This window comes from Hibiscus syriacus, unplaced genomic scaffold (genome assembly GCF_006381635.1).
Source record: "Hibiscus syriacus cultivar Baekdansim isolate YM2019G1 unplaced genomic scaffold, ASM638163v2 tig00111105_pilon, whole genome shotgun sequence".
Classification (NCBI taxonomy): domain Eukaryota; kingdom Viridiplantae; phylum Streptophyta; class Magnoliopsida; order Malvales; family Malvaceae; genus Hibiscus; species Hibiscus syriacus.
In genome coordinates this window covers 404,827-420,581 of record NW_024062987.1, presented here as the reverse complement: position 1 = coordinate 420,581, position 15,755 = coordinate 404,827, and positions in this window count along the sequence as shown.

The following is a 15,755-nucleotide window of genomic DNA, read 5'->3' as shown; positions in this document are numbered from 1 at the left end:
TTTATACTATGTGATTATTGGTAAAAAATTTGTTTAGTCCCCCTAACTTTAGTATGTTTTTACATTTCGGTCACTTGAAGGGACCAAAAATGTTATTTTCCCTTTTCTTTGTATGTTTTATTTTTTTGGTAAATTTACTTTCAGGTCCCTGTATCTTTAGCGTGATTTTACACTTTAATCACCAAATTTTATTTATTTTGATTTTGGCACTATGTTTCATTTTTTATTTAGTCATATGTTTTGATTATTACCATTTTGGACATTAGTTTTCAGGGTCAAATACCATTTAAATCCTCTGAACTTTGCTGTGTTTTTATATTTTAGTCCTTATGTGCATGTGTTGTTTATTTATTACGATTTTGACATCCTGTTGGATTTTATTTTAATTTAATCATCATTTCAGGTTATGGTTTATTAGCAGTTAGTCGCTGTTTTTTCTTCATTTCATTTTAGTCATTAATCAATTTTATTTTCTTTATTTATTCATGATTTTGATGTTATATTTTCAATTTATGCATTGTGGTTCTTTTGCTTTATGCTTTAATTTCGGCTTTGTATTTTTAATTTATTTCAATTTAATCCATATATACTTTGTTTTTTTTATTATTTATTTTTACATGTTTATTGTTTATTTTAAATTTGTTATTTTAGTTTTATTTAGTTAGTTTTTTATAATTTGTTTGTAATTGGATTTGTAAATCGAACATGATCAAGAAATTAGGACAATACATTAATTATTAATTAGGGAGCAATTCGAGTCGAGTTTTCATATAAGATGTTCGATTACTCGAATCGATCGGTCGACTCTTTTTAAAATTTATTAATAATTTATATTTTCTAAAATATAAACTTTAGGTTTAATTCCCTTTTAATAGACTAATTTATATAATAATTAGGTTCTGTTGAAAACATTTTTGTATTTCAATATAACAAATTAGTTTAAATGAATTTTAAGATTTTACAAATGATTTTCTAAATATATTCGATTCAATTAATCGAATATGAAATTATTACTCCAAGTCTTTTTAAGATAAATTTCAAACCTTACTAAATGTGTAAAATTGTGTTTTATACTTAATATATTTTTGAAACAATTTTCACAAAGTATTTTGAACCAAAATCAAGCCTAAAATCAATTTTTCAGAGTGATGCACCGATGCACCAATCTATGCATCGATACACCATGAATTAAATTGAACATCGAATGCATTTCATGCATCAATGCACATACCATGCACCGATGCACTGAGGATATTATGAAAACATCGAATGCATTTGATGCAACGATGCACCAGTCATGCATCGACGCACTTTGGCTATTTTGAAACATCGAATACACTTGATGCATCAATGCACTCTTAGTGCACCGATGCACTAAGGGTCCAACGGTCAAAATATTTGAATTTTACACTGATGCGCCGATGCACCATGGGTATGCATCGATGCACTGACGCTCCCAACTGCTTTAATTAATTGTTTTCACACTTAAACGACACTATTGACTCCACTAATCATCCCCAAAATTCAGAAGTAATTCACGGTGTATTTAAACAAGCTTAGAAGCCACTGATCAATAACAAGAAACATCAAGCAACTAGAATCAAGAGAGAATCAAAGAGAAAAGCATCAAACCTCAAGTTTGAGCATTTCAAGCCTATTTTTCATTCAATATTCATTTTTGCTTTCAATAATACTTATCGTGCTCAATTGTATTTATTCTTGAGTGTTCTTTGTTTGTTCTAGAATTGTGCAAACATATTTGCCTTGTGAGGTTTTTCTTGTGAGTTTGTAAATTTGTAATCTTCTCTTTGAGAAAAGAGTGTTCTCAAGAATTGGGGTATATTCTTGAGGGAGTTGTAAGGTTATCTCTTTGGCCTCAAAAGAAAGAACAAATTAGTGAATTTATTGGAAAATCTTTAGTGTGGATAGCTAAGGTAGTAACGTAGACTTTGGTTGATAAAGTCGAACCACTCTAAATCGCTGTGCAATTACTTTCAAATTTCTGCAAAAACTTCCACAAAATTTTAATTGCCAATTAACCCCCTATTGGCCGATTCCGTCAATCGATTAACCCAACAATTGGTATCAGAGCCTAACTCATTTGAAGGTTTAATCGCCTCTTGAGTCAATTCGGGAAGAGTTACATCGATAATCAAAGTCATCAATGGCCTCTACTTCAAACTTCGACTCCGGTCTCGATTCGATGCCCGTCAACAAGCCTCTTTTCTTCAATGGGGCTAACTATGCCTATTAGAAAAATAGGATGATGTACTTCATTCAAGCAAGTGATATGGGAGCATGGAATGTCGTAGAAGAAGGATACATCAAGCCTCTCACTCATCCAAGATTGTGGAGTGAAGGAGAGACAAAAATTTTCCAGCTCAACTCCAAAGACATCCATATCATATTTTGTGCTCTTGGACCAGATGAATACGGAAGAGTTTCATCTTGTACAATTGCCAAAGAAATATGGGACAAACTTCAAGTTACTCATGAAGGTACCGATGAGGTAAAGAAATCTAAAATTAGTATTCTAACGCATAGCTATGAAAATTTCAGGATGAAACCAAATGAAGATATCAAAGCTATGACGGATAGATTCTCAACGATTGTCAATGGTCTCAAATCATATGGAGAGATCATTTCAAATGAAAAGCTTGTGAGGAAGTTAGTTTACTCCATTCCAAAATCATGGCAATCAAAGAATACTGCAATCATCGAGTCTAAGGACCTAACGTCCTTAACTCTTGAAGAACTAATCGGTTCACTCCTCACTAATAAAATGATGCTTGAAGATGAGGTGGACCTCGATAAGATTGAAGAGAGACCAAAGGAGAAGGAGAAGAAGAAAAACATTGGAGTTGCTCTCAAATCCACAAAAGATGAGAGTGGTTCGGGTGAAGATGACGATGACGAGAAAATGGCATTGTTTGCCAAACGGTTCAGAAAAATGATGAGACCTTATCGAGGAAGAAAATTCAAACGAAATGAAGGCCTAAAAATGAACCAAAAGAGAAGGACCCAATCATTTGCTATGAATACAAAAAGTCAGGGCATGTCAAATATGATTGCCTATAATTGAAGAGAAAGGGTTAATCAAAGAATAAGCACAAGGCTCATGTGGCTACATGGAGCGATGAAGAAGGTTCCGATGAAGAGGAACAAGAAGTAGCAAACTTGTTCTTGATGGCATTCGGGGAAGATTCTAAGGTAACCTCTAACTCATCTGATTTTGATGATTTATCTTATGATGAGTTATTAGAGGAATATAATGGGTTGGCTTCGGATTATGAGAAATTATTTTTAAAATATAAAAATGATATTTCAAAATTGAAAAATGAAAATAAACTCATATCCAAAACCAACAACAATCTTGAAAGTAAAATCAAAGATTTGCAAATCAAACTAGAAGAGTTTGAAAAAAAAAATTGGATTTGCAAAATTTACTTTCAAAAGTCAATGATGATCATCAAAAGAAAATTGATGATCTTAAAGCTTCTTTTGATAAAGTTGGAACAAAATGTTTTGAAAATGGAGAAAATTCAAAATCCAACTTTGTTAGAAAAAGTTTTAAAAACTACAATCATAGAGGTCCCCAAAGAACCTCTAATGGAAAAATCGTTAGAAGTATATGGGTTCCTAAAGAACTCATTACTACTAAAGATAAGGATATCCTACACAAATGGATACCTAAGGGGACTAGGATTTTGGAAACTAATGAATATGGACCCAAAAGAATTTGGGTGCCAAAAATAAAAAATTAATCTATGTTTGTAGGAAAATGAGCATGGATACAAGGCACGAGAAACAAATCTAAATTCATGGTACCTTGATAGTGGATGCTCGAGATACATGACCGGAGACAAAAACTGGTTCATAGAGCTTAATGCCAAAAATGGAGGAGAAGTGACTTTTGGTGATGATTCAAAAGGTCACATTGAAGGTATAGGTATAATAGGTAATACCTCTTCCATACAAATTAAAAATGTTATATGTGAATGGATTAAAGCATAATCTCTTGAGTTTTAATCAATTATGTGATAAGAGATTTGATGTCATATTTGAAACTAATGGTTGTAAAGTCATTGACATTGCATCTAATAGAATTATGCTTGTTGGTCATAGAATAGGAAACATATACGTGGTGCATTTAGACTCTATAGAAATGACTAATTTATGCCTAGTTACAAAGGATGAGCATGATAGTTGGTTATGGCATAGGAGACTAGGACATGTAGTATGAGTGTTTTGCAACGTCTAATTCAAGGTGATTTAGTTCGAGGGTTGCCTAAGCTTAAATTTGATAATGATAAAATCTGTGATGCTTGTGCTAAAGGAAAACAAAAGTGAGTTTCTTTTAAATCCATTAATGATGTGTCAACTAGTAGAGTATTACAATTGATACATATAGATCTTTTTGGGCCAACTAGAACTACTAGCTTGGGTGGAAAACAATATGCATTTGTCTTGGTAGATGACTATTCTAGATATACTTGGGTTTTATTCTTAAGTACTAAAGATGAAGCATTAGAAAATTTCATCACATTTTCAAAAGTAATACAAAACGAAAAAGGTTACTCTATCACTAGTGTTAGAAGTGATCATGGTACTGAATTTGAAAATCTTGGATTTAATGAGTTTTGTAATTCTAATGGTATTAGCTATAATTTTTCAGCACCTAGAACCCCTCAACAAAATGGAGTTGTTGAGAGGAAAAATCGAACTTTAGAAGAAATGGCTAGAACCATGCTTTGTGAAAATAATTTGCCAAAATATTTTTGGGCGGAAGCCACAAATACCGCTTGTTATGTTGTAAATCGAGTAATGATTAGGCCAATTTTAAAGAAAACTCCATATGAAATTTTCAAAAATAAAAAGCCTAACATTAGCTATTTTCATCCTTTTGGATGTAAATGTTTTGTTTTAAACAATGGTAAAGAAAACCTTGGCAAATTTGATGCTAAAAGTGATGAAGGAATTTTTCTGGGTTATTCCTTAAATTCCAAAGCTTATCGAGTATTTAATAAAAGAACTTTGGTTGTAGAATAGTCTATACATGTTGTTTTCGATGATAATCTCCTTCCGAGGAAAGATTCTTGTTTGAATGATGATGTAGGTATTATAAATACAAAGGACGTTAGACATGAAGTTGGAGAATCATCATCAAATGAAGAAACGAAAGATGAGGAAACTCATGATCATCTTGAGAATCCAACCATTGAAGAAATGGAAGTATCTTATCCAAGAGAGTACAACTATGTCAAGGATGGTGAGATTATAGGTGATCCATCCAAAGGGGTAATAACTCGATCTTCTCTTAGAAATATTTGTAATTATGTTACTTTTATTTCATGCATAGAGCCTAAGAATATTAAAGAATCATTAAATGACGAACATTGGATTATGGCTATGCAAGAAGAGTTAAATCAATTTGAGAGAAGTAAAGTATGGACATTAGTTGAAAGGCCTAGTAATAAATCTACTGTAGGTACTAGATGGGTATTTAGGAATAAGCTTGATGAGAGTGGTAATATAGTGAGAAACAAGGCTAGACTTGTTGCTCAAGGGTATACTTAAGAAGAGGGCATATACTATGATGAAACATACGCTCCCGTAGCTAGGATGGAAGCAATTAGAATGTTATTAGCATTTACATGTTTTCATGAATTTAAACTATATTAAATGGATGTTAAAAGAGCATTTTTAAATGGTTTTATAAAAGAATAAGTGTATGTGGAACAACCTCCAGGTTTTGAAGATTCAAAATTTCCGGATCATGTTCTTAAATTGACAAAAACACTTTATGGTTTAAAACAAGCTCCTAGAGCTTGGTATGAAAGATTGTCAAACTTTTTAATTGAAAAAGGTTTTTCAAAAGGGAAGGTTGACACTATATTGTTTTTAAAGCATAAAGGTAAAGATTTATTAGTAGTTCAAATTTATGTTGATGATATAATATTTGGTTCTATTAATGATGTTCTTTGCCAAGAATTTTCTAAGCTAATGCAAAGCGAATTCGAAATGAGCATGATGGGGGAGCTCTTATTTTTCTTGGGACTCCAAATCAAGCAAAGAAAAGATGGCATCTTCATCAATCAAGCTAAGTACGTCAAAGATATGCTCAAGAAGTTTGGACTGGAAAATGGTAAACCTCATGACACTCCAATGAGCTCTTCTACAAAGCTTGACTTGGATGAAGGAGGTAAATGTGTGGATGTTAAATTATATAGGTAAATGATTAGTTCTTTGCTTTATCTATCTACAAGTAGATCGAACATTATGTTTAATGTTTGCTTATATGCTAGATTTCAATCATGCACTAAGGAATCACATTTACTAGCTGTCAAGAGAATCTTTAGATACCTTAAGGACACTCTTAGTTTAGGACTTTGGTATCCTAGAGACTCTAGCTTTAGCTTGCATGCTTTTTCTGATGCGGATTATGGAGGATGCAAATTAGATAGGAAAGCACCTCCGGTACTTGCCAATTCCTTGGAAATATGCTTATTTCTTGGTTTTCAAAGAAACAAAATTATGTTGCATTATCTACCACTGAAGCTGAATACATTTCAGTTGGTAGTTGTTGTGCACAAATTTTATGGATGAAACAACAACTTTTTGATTATGGAATTGAAGTAGGTATCATTCCTATCAAGTGTGACAATACTAGTGCTATTTGTCTCACTAAAAATCCCATCCAACACTCTAGAACTAAGCACATTGAAATAAGACATCACTTCATTAGAGACCATGTCACTAAGGAAGATGTAGTTCTAGAATTTGTTGATACTTTGCATCAATTAGCATATATCTTTTACAAAACCTTTAGATAAAGAAAGATTTTGGACACTTAGGAGAGAATTAGGTTTAACTGACCTATCTTCACTTAGTGTTTAAAAATAATTTTTAGCACTTTTAAGAATAAATGAAAAATGCTTAAAATAATATTTTTGATTGCATTCTTGCTATTAGTTAGGGGGAGTTTATGATTCTTGATGAAAATTAATTTTATGTTCAAATAAATATTAATTTGATTGATTGAACATGATTAATTTTTAATATATGAGGTTCCAATACCACTAGAGCTAATTAATTTAGAATTTTAAGTGTTCAAAACGTATTTTTGACATTTTTGGGCTTCATGCATCGATACACTTAACAGTGCATCGATGCATCCCTTTGAATGTGCATCGATTCATCATGATGATGCACCGATGCACGCCTTGAATGTGCATCGATGCACGGGATTATGCATTGATGCATCCGCTGGGTTTTTAGATAAAATCCTTGTTTTTCTTCATCTTCTCAAAACCTAACTCTAAAACACTCACGCCATTCGCCCCTCTTCTCTCTAAATCCTCCTCTTGCTTAAAATATCGGAAAATCATCGGTTTCTTCGTGCTAGGGATTTATGGTGGATATATTGTATTAAAAATAAAATCAAAATAAATCTGCCCCACATTATATTCAGTCAACTAGTGGACATCGTAAACATTGTTCCTTCAAAACATGTTGAAACATTGATTTATAGATGTCTTCTTAGTAACCTCTTTATCAAACTTGGTCTAGAAGTCTCTCTCGACAATCCTATCCCACTCCAAAATCAAATCAATCTCACATCCTTGAAGAAAGCGGATTGGAAACAAGATGAGGTAACCGGTCAATGGTTTTTAGACCCGGCAAGTAAACTTCGGGAGCTAGTTCCTCACGAACTGCTCTTAGCTTTTCTCGTGCTCCTCCGGCTCCGGCTGATGACGATGATCCTGAATTTCAACAACTTATGCAAGACATCGATGATCACGTACCTGATGACGAGCCTACACCAGAACCAACTCCACAAGAAGATCAAATGCCTCCGTATTTTGTTCATTTTTGGAGATATTTGATTTACGGTATGCGTTCATGGATTCACGCTTCACATTCATTGAGTCCCAACTCTCTACCTTGGGAGCTCGACAACAAGAAATGAATAATCGTTTGGATGCACTCTCGCTTGAGATGAGAGCTCGTTACACTCCTCCTCCTCCCGATCCTTCAATGGATGAATAGACTTATCTTGCTTTGATTGTTTTTGGGTTGAATTTGAATTTAAATTGTTAAAACATTTTGGATTGTCTTTCTTTGATTGTTGGATGATTGTTTGATGGATATTTGAAATTTTATTTCATATATATTTTGGTTTGTTACAATATATGCATCATTTACTTTTTAGTTGAAATATGACCAATTTACCATTTCACATTTTATTATGAATATTGATTATGAAACTAATGGCTAATCTCTCTTTTGATTGTGATCTTAGCAGCTTAAGCTATATATATATATATTTAATCAATTGGCTATGTTTTTCAAAACCTTGTTTAAATCGATTTTAAGTCTTTTTGATTTAACAAAAAGGGGGAGAAGTGTTAAGTGTTAAAAGTTTTAAAGGGGAGAAGTGTTATAGTAAGGGGGAGTAATTTGGAGTAATTTTCAAATTTGATTTCAAAACTTATTTTCAAAGAAAATCTTAAAATTACTCAAGAGTTTTGTTATATCAAAAAGGGGGAGATTGTTGAAAACATTTTTGTATTTCGATATAACAAATTAGTTTAAATGAATTTTATGATTTTACAAATGATTTTCTAAATATATTCGATTCAATTAATCGAATATCAAATTATTACTCCAAGTCTTTTAAGATAAATTTCAAACCTTACTAAATGTGTAAAATTGTGTTTTATACTTAATATATTTTTGAAACAATTTTCACAAAGTATTTTGAACCAAAAGCAAGCCTAAAATCAATTTTTCAGAGTGATGCACCGATGCACCAATCCATGCATCGATGCACCATGAATTAAATTGAACATCGAATGCATTTCATGCATCGATGCACATACCATGCACCGATGCACTGAGGATATTATGAAAACATCGAATGTATTTGATGCATCGATGCACCAGTCATGCATCGATGCACTTTGGCTATTTTGAAACATCGAATGCACTTGATGCACTCTTAGTGCACCGATGCACTAAGGGTTCAATGGTCAAAATATTTGAATTTTACACTGATGCACCGATGTACCATGGGTATGCATCGATGTACTGACGCTCCCAACTGCTTTAATTAATTGTTTTCACTCTTAAACGGCTCTATTGACTCCACTAATCATCCCCATCGTTCAGAAGTGATTCAAGGTGTATTTAAACAAGCTTAGAAGCCACTGATCAATAACAAGAAACATCAAGCAACTAGAATCAAGAGAGAATCAAAGAGAAAACTTCAAACCTCAAGTTTGTGCATTTTAAGCTTATTTTTCATTCAATATTCATTTTGCTCTCAAGAACACTTATTGTGCTCAATTGTATTTATTATTGAGTGTTCTTTCTTTGTTCTAGAATTGTGCAAACATATTTGTCTTGTGAGCTTTCTCTTGTGAGTTTGCAAATTTGTAATCTTCTCTTTGAGAAAAGAGTGTTCTCAAGAATTGGGGTATATTCTTGAGGGAGTTGTAAGGTTATCTTTTTGGCCTCAAAATAAAGAACAAATTAGTGAATTTGTTGGAAAATCCTTAGTGTGGATAGCTAAGTTAGTGGACGTAGACTTTGGTTGATAAAGTCGAACCACTCTAAATCGATGTGCAATTACTGTCAATTTTCTGCAAAAGCTTCCATAAAATTTTAATTGCCAATTCACCCCCTCTTGGCCGATTTCGTCAATCGATTAACTCAACATGTTCTTTTTGGTTTATTAATTAGTCCTCAACTTTAGAAATGATCGATTTACGTCCTTAAACTTTTAAGTCTTTTAGAACTCGGTATTTTAGATCTTGACCTTTTTAGCCCATGAACTTCGATTAGACCTTTAAGATTGACATAATTAAATAGGATAAACAAAGCCTTAACTGTTAGCTAGATTTCAATATAGCCCTCTTAATTTAGGGAATAATTCGAGTCGGCCCTTGCGTAAATGCTCGAGGGATCATATTGGTTATTCGATTTAATAATTGTTTCAAAAATCAAATAGGGTTAATATTAGAGTCTACATTTAGGTTTAATCCCCTAGGTTCCTTAATTTTCATAATTTGACACTTTAAGATAGAGGAAGCCTTAATATACCTTTAGTTAATTAGGATTAATAAAAATTTGTTTGATTGCATTTTATTTTTTAAACCTAAGGCAATGTTCACTTATTAGGGAACTAATGATCATATTGGTTATTCTAGATTTTTGCAGACCTTAAAACTTTGTATTTTGATAAAAATAAAACGTTTTATTAAAATCAACAGTTTTCATGGTGTCCTAATCGCACCTTAAATGATTGGTAGCGACTCCTCACATTTTAAAAAATCTTTTCAAAAGAAAACCCCAAGTTGGTATCGGTCTTTCCCTGCCAAGGCGAAAAACATTGTCGACAGCTTGGCGTGTAACATCCCAAACTATGGGTTAGTGACTTAATTGTAAAGTTTTAGAATTTGATGATTAAAGTAGAAGAATGAATTAGTTCAATGATTTATCTGAAAATAAATCCTAAAAGTTGTTAGTAATTATTAAAGGATTTTAAGGGCAAAGTGGTCATTTGACTTGGAAAGGATAAGATAATGATATATATGGGATAAGATTGAGAGATTTCTCCAGAAACTCTCTTTTCTTCTTCTTCCTCTCCTCTTGTATCTCCAAGCTCAAAGGTGAGTCTTCTACTGAGTTAATTATTTGTTAAGTTTAAGATTGAGTTTTGATCATTAGATGATAACTAAGCTTAAGGAAAGCTTAAGTTATCTTAAGATCAAAAGATAAAGGAGATAGAGAAGATTAAAGATTTGAAGTTCTTAAATGAAATATTGGAATATAGTTCATAACTAGAATTGAAAGTTGGATTTGACTTGTCATCAATCTAAGAAAGAGATATGAAGCAATAGAATTGGATTTGAAACATGTTGCAAAATTGATGTAATTATTGAATTACATATGAAAGATAGGATTTTGAGGTTTAAGATGAAATAAATGAGTATAGATTGGTTTAAGTATGTGTACTAGAGTTAAGAATGAAAAAGGAGATGAAACATGAAGGATTTAATCCAAAATGAAAAGATTGAGTTTTGATCATTAGATGATAACTAAGCTTAAGGAAAGCTTAAGTTATCTTAGATCAAAGATAAAGGAGATAGAGAAGATTAAAGATTTGAAGTTCTTAAATGAAATATTGGGAATATAGTCATAACTAGAATTGAAAGTTGGATTTGACTTGTCATCAATCTAAAAGAGATATGAAGCAATAGAATTGGATTTGAAACATGTTGCAAAATGATGTAATTATTGAATTACATATGAAAGATAGGATTTGAGGTTTAAGATGAAATAAATGAGTATAGGTTGTTTAAGTATGTGTAATAGAGTTAAGAATGAAAAGGAGATGAAACATGAAGGATTTAATCCAAAATGAATGATTTTCGGGTTTAAAAAGAGGATTCTAGGTAGAGTGCACCGATGCACATTCATAGTGCATCGATGCATCAAGGTTAAAGCCCAGAAATTTTTTGAATGTGCACCGATGCATTGGTAGTGCATCGACTCTTTTAAAATAAAAAGATCGAATGCAATTCATGCATTGATGCATAAGTAGTGCATCGATGCATCCCATTAATAGTGAAACATCGAATGCAATCGGTGCATCGATGCATCCCAATAATAATACAACATCAAATGTATTTTATGCACCGATGCATCAGTAGTGCATCGATGCATACCCTTATTGAAAAGAAGAAATTGACATTTATCTTACTAAGAGTGAACTATTAGAGTATTATTTATAATACTAATATAGATCTATGTATGATTATGTAGATATAGAACGTGATCCCGTTCTGAATCAATTGAAGGATTAGAATCGATCAAAGCAAAGCTAAGGTGAGTGCACATTATTTAGTATATGATGTTAAATGGAAAATAAGACTTGTGATAAGTCTAATCCTTATGTTGATTTTTATAATACAATGATTGTGAACATGCATACATGATAATTATGGTGATATGATATGTGATTGAGAACATGATATGAATTAAGTGATATGAGCTACATGATCTACGTGAATGTATGCACTTGTGATACATGTGATATGATATGAAATATATAATTACACATACATGTGTATGTGACAGAAGAGAAAGAACAAGTGATATGAAAGGTATAAGAATAATGCCCATAGTATACGATATGAACTATAGGTGTGGCATGCCAAGACGAGGGTTACATATGTTTAAAGGCAATTTTACATATGTTTAAAGCACATATGAACAGTTTACATATGTTTAAAGGCACATATGACATTTACTAGTTTAAAGGCACATATGAACAGTTTATATGTTTAAAGGAACATATGAGCAGTCTACATATGTTAAAGGCACATGAACAGTTTATATTGTGACCTCTGGATCGTGGTCCTTCGGACTAATACTGAACTAAGGTTCGGTGCCCCATGAGGGAATTGATTGAGCTGTGGTGACAGCATTAGTGCACAACCTCAATGCACTCACATACCTCTATTCTCAATAATATACATGGGCTATGCAATTGAAAGACAAATGAAGTGAAAGTAATACAAGAAGGTATTGCATGTTGTATGACATGATTATATATTGTTATCATGCAATACATGCATATGAAATGTCATGATCCAATGGTAAATGAACATTCATAGTTTATTGTTATATGTTTATTTATTGCCTCACTAAGTCAACGACTTAGCGTGTGATTTTTTCACACGTAGGTTTCGAGAAGAGTAAAGAGTAATGCAGAGCAAGATATGTCAGTTTTCCTTACCAAATGTCAGATCAGAAAATATATGTACTGTATATAGAGTGTAGTTGGCATGTAGTCTAAAGATATAAATTGTATGAACTCTGATATATTTTGTAATCGTTTGAATAAGTTAAATGATAAAAGTTTTTAAATTATTCACTATTTTATACGAATAAATGTTTGAAAAGTCAATGTGACACTTCGGACTCGTATCCGGGTCGGATACGGGTTGGGGGTGTTACATGGCGACTCCACTAGGGATGTTTTGTTTTTTTTAAACAACTTGAGAGTCGAGCCACGAGTAGGTTACCCTATATTTATGATTCCAGAAATTATGAATTCGATCTTATTTTAATTTACAGTTCATTATGATTTTTCAAAAGAAAAAAAGATTTTTTTCTCTGGTAAATGCTACACTTCCGTGAAATTATTTAGGACTGTTACATATCATAGCTCTAAACTCGAGCTCAATCCCCATTTACCTAAGTAGAGGGAAACATCACACCTCATGAGGAGCATTGGGCTTCCTTGTATGGGTCTGACAAAGTACCTCTGGAAAACAACCTAAATTACCTGTCTGGATATTAATTATGAGGCACGCTTTTAGCGGTGTGATCTCCTGAGCTGAACCCTATTCGTAAGTCTAATTATAACATCCCAAACACCGGGTTAGTGACTAAATTATAAAAAATTAGAATTTAGTGATTAAATTAGATAAATTGTAAAGTTTAGGGATTTATATGTAAAATTTTGTATAGGACTGAATATCAAAGAAAGATGAATGGAAGGGAAAATGGTTATTTGACCAGTAAATGAATTAAAAATTGGTATGGGTTATGATATATACTCGTGGAGTTTGAGCAAAAAGGGGAAAAGAAAGATTTTTCCATAGATATTCAGTATTCTTCCTTCTATTGGCGTGAGCTACATAAGCAAATGTGAGTTTATTGCTAGCTGATTATTCATTGAATTTAAGTTTGGTTTATGTTCTTTAGATGATACTTAAGCTTAATGAAAGATTAAGTTGTCTTAAAACCAAAAGATGAATGAGTTAGGAAGGATTAGAGATAAGAGGTTTCTAAGTGATTTTGGGAGAGAGTTAGTAAGTAGAATTTGAGACTAAAATTGACTTGTCCTCAGATGAGATATTGAAGATAATGATATTTTATATGGATATAAAACGATTTGAGTAAGTGAATTTAAGTTTAGTGGCAATAAGAGAGTGTAAAATAGAAGATTTAGGTGAGTATTGGTAAAATTTCGAGTTTAAAGAGTGACTTTTGGGCTGTGAGTATCGGTACTGATTCATCCAGTATCGATAATTCAAAGGTAAACAAGTGATATTTGGAGTAGGGTACCATCGGCCAAAATTGGATAAGTTATTCAAGGAGTATCGATACCTAAAGGGTAATATCAATATCAAGGGTACCAATACCATAAGTCAAGTATCGATACCATTTTGAAATAAGGATTCCAGAACCGGGAAAGGGTATCGATACCAAGGAGCAGTATCGATACCACATTGAATGAAGTATTGGTACCATACCTTGGGTACTGAACTACTCAAAGTGGAAATTTATATTAAGCACCTTTTTAGCTTGGGTTATTAATGATCGAATTATAATACTTAGAATTCTGATATGTATATCAAATGTATGATTGTGTAGATATCGAGCATAAGTAAGTTCCGAAACGATCGAAGAGTTAGGAATTATCAAGAGAGAAATAAAGTCATAAAAGTTAATTTGGACTAAGTGAAGCTAAGGTGAGTGCATGCTATATTAGATAGTATTTTATGGAAATAAGACTTGTGATCAGTCTATTTCCTATGTTAAATTCATGGTTTTATAGTTATAAGCATATAGATGTCATGATTATTATGAGTATATGCATTTGTGGTATATGTTTATATGTCATGATATATGCTATGATTCAGGTGAACATAAAGGACAACATACTATGGTATTAAAAAATAATTATGCATATAGATGTTACAAGATAACATATATGATTACATGATAAATGAACAGCTATGAGTATTAATATGTGATAAATTAGTGATTATATGGATATATGAAACATATAAATATCAAGCCTATGTTATGTGATCTGAGAGCTGTAGGTATAGTTGGCATGCCAAGAGTCGAGGTTTATACGAAGGTTCTTCGGGACATATACAAGGTCATTTGGGACACATATGATGTCCTTTTGGATAAATTTTATATGTCACTTAGTGGAAAATTATACGAGTTGTGGTGACAACATATGTGTACAACCTCAATGCACTCACATACCTTAAGTTCTCAGTAATGTACATGGGCACATAAAAGATATAAAAAGAGTTTACTTTCTTATAAGATATTATGTTATGATTTGTAATGATGGATCTTATGTGACATGATTGAATAATGATATGATAGTTGTGATTGCATATGAAATAATTGGATTGCGTGTTTATACTTTAGGAAATACATTATTGTATTATAAGGCTCACTAAGTTTGTGACTTAGCGTGTGAGTGTTTCACACGTAGGTACCAAGAAGTAGGAGGATTAGAATTAGGATTTACTGAGACTGTATACCTCTACTTTACCAGCAGATCATATCATAAGTAATTTACACAATATGTATTTTGTTGTATAAAGTGTGTTGGCATGTAAACAAAGTTGTGAATTACATATGCTCTTATCGATTTTGTAATATTTTGATTATACTTATGTAATCAGTTAGCTTTATTTTAATGAAATTTTAAATTTTTCATGATTTTTGTAAGTGGAAATATTTTGAAAAGTCAATGTGACACATCATATTAATATCCGGATCGGATACGGGTCATGGGTGTTACAAGGATATTAATTTAAATTTTAACGTTATGAAGATAATAAATTGGATTGAAATAATCACTTTTATAATGAAGTATTTAGTCTATATTAATTGGTTAATAAATGAATATTAATAATTATAGTAAAAAA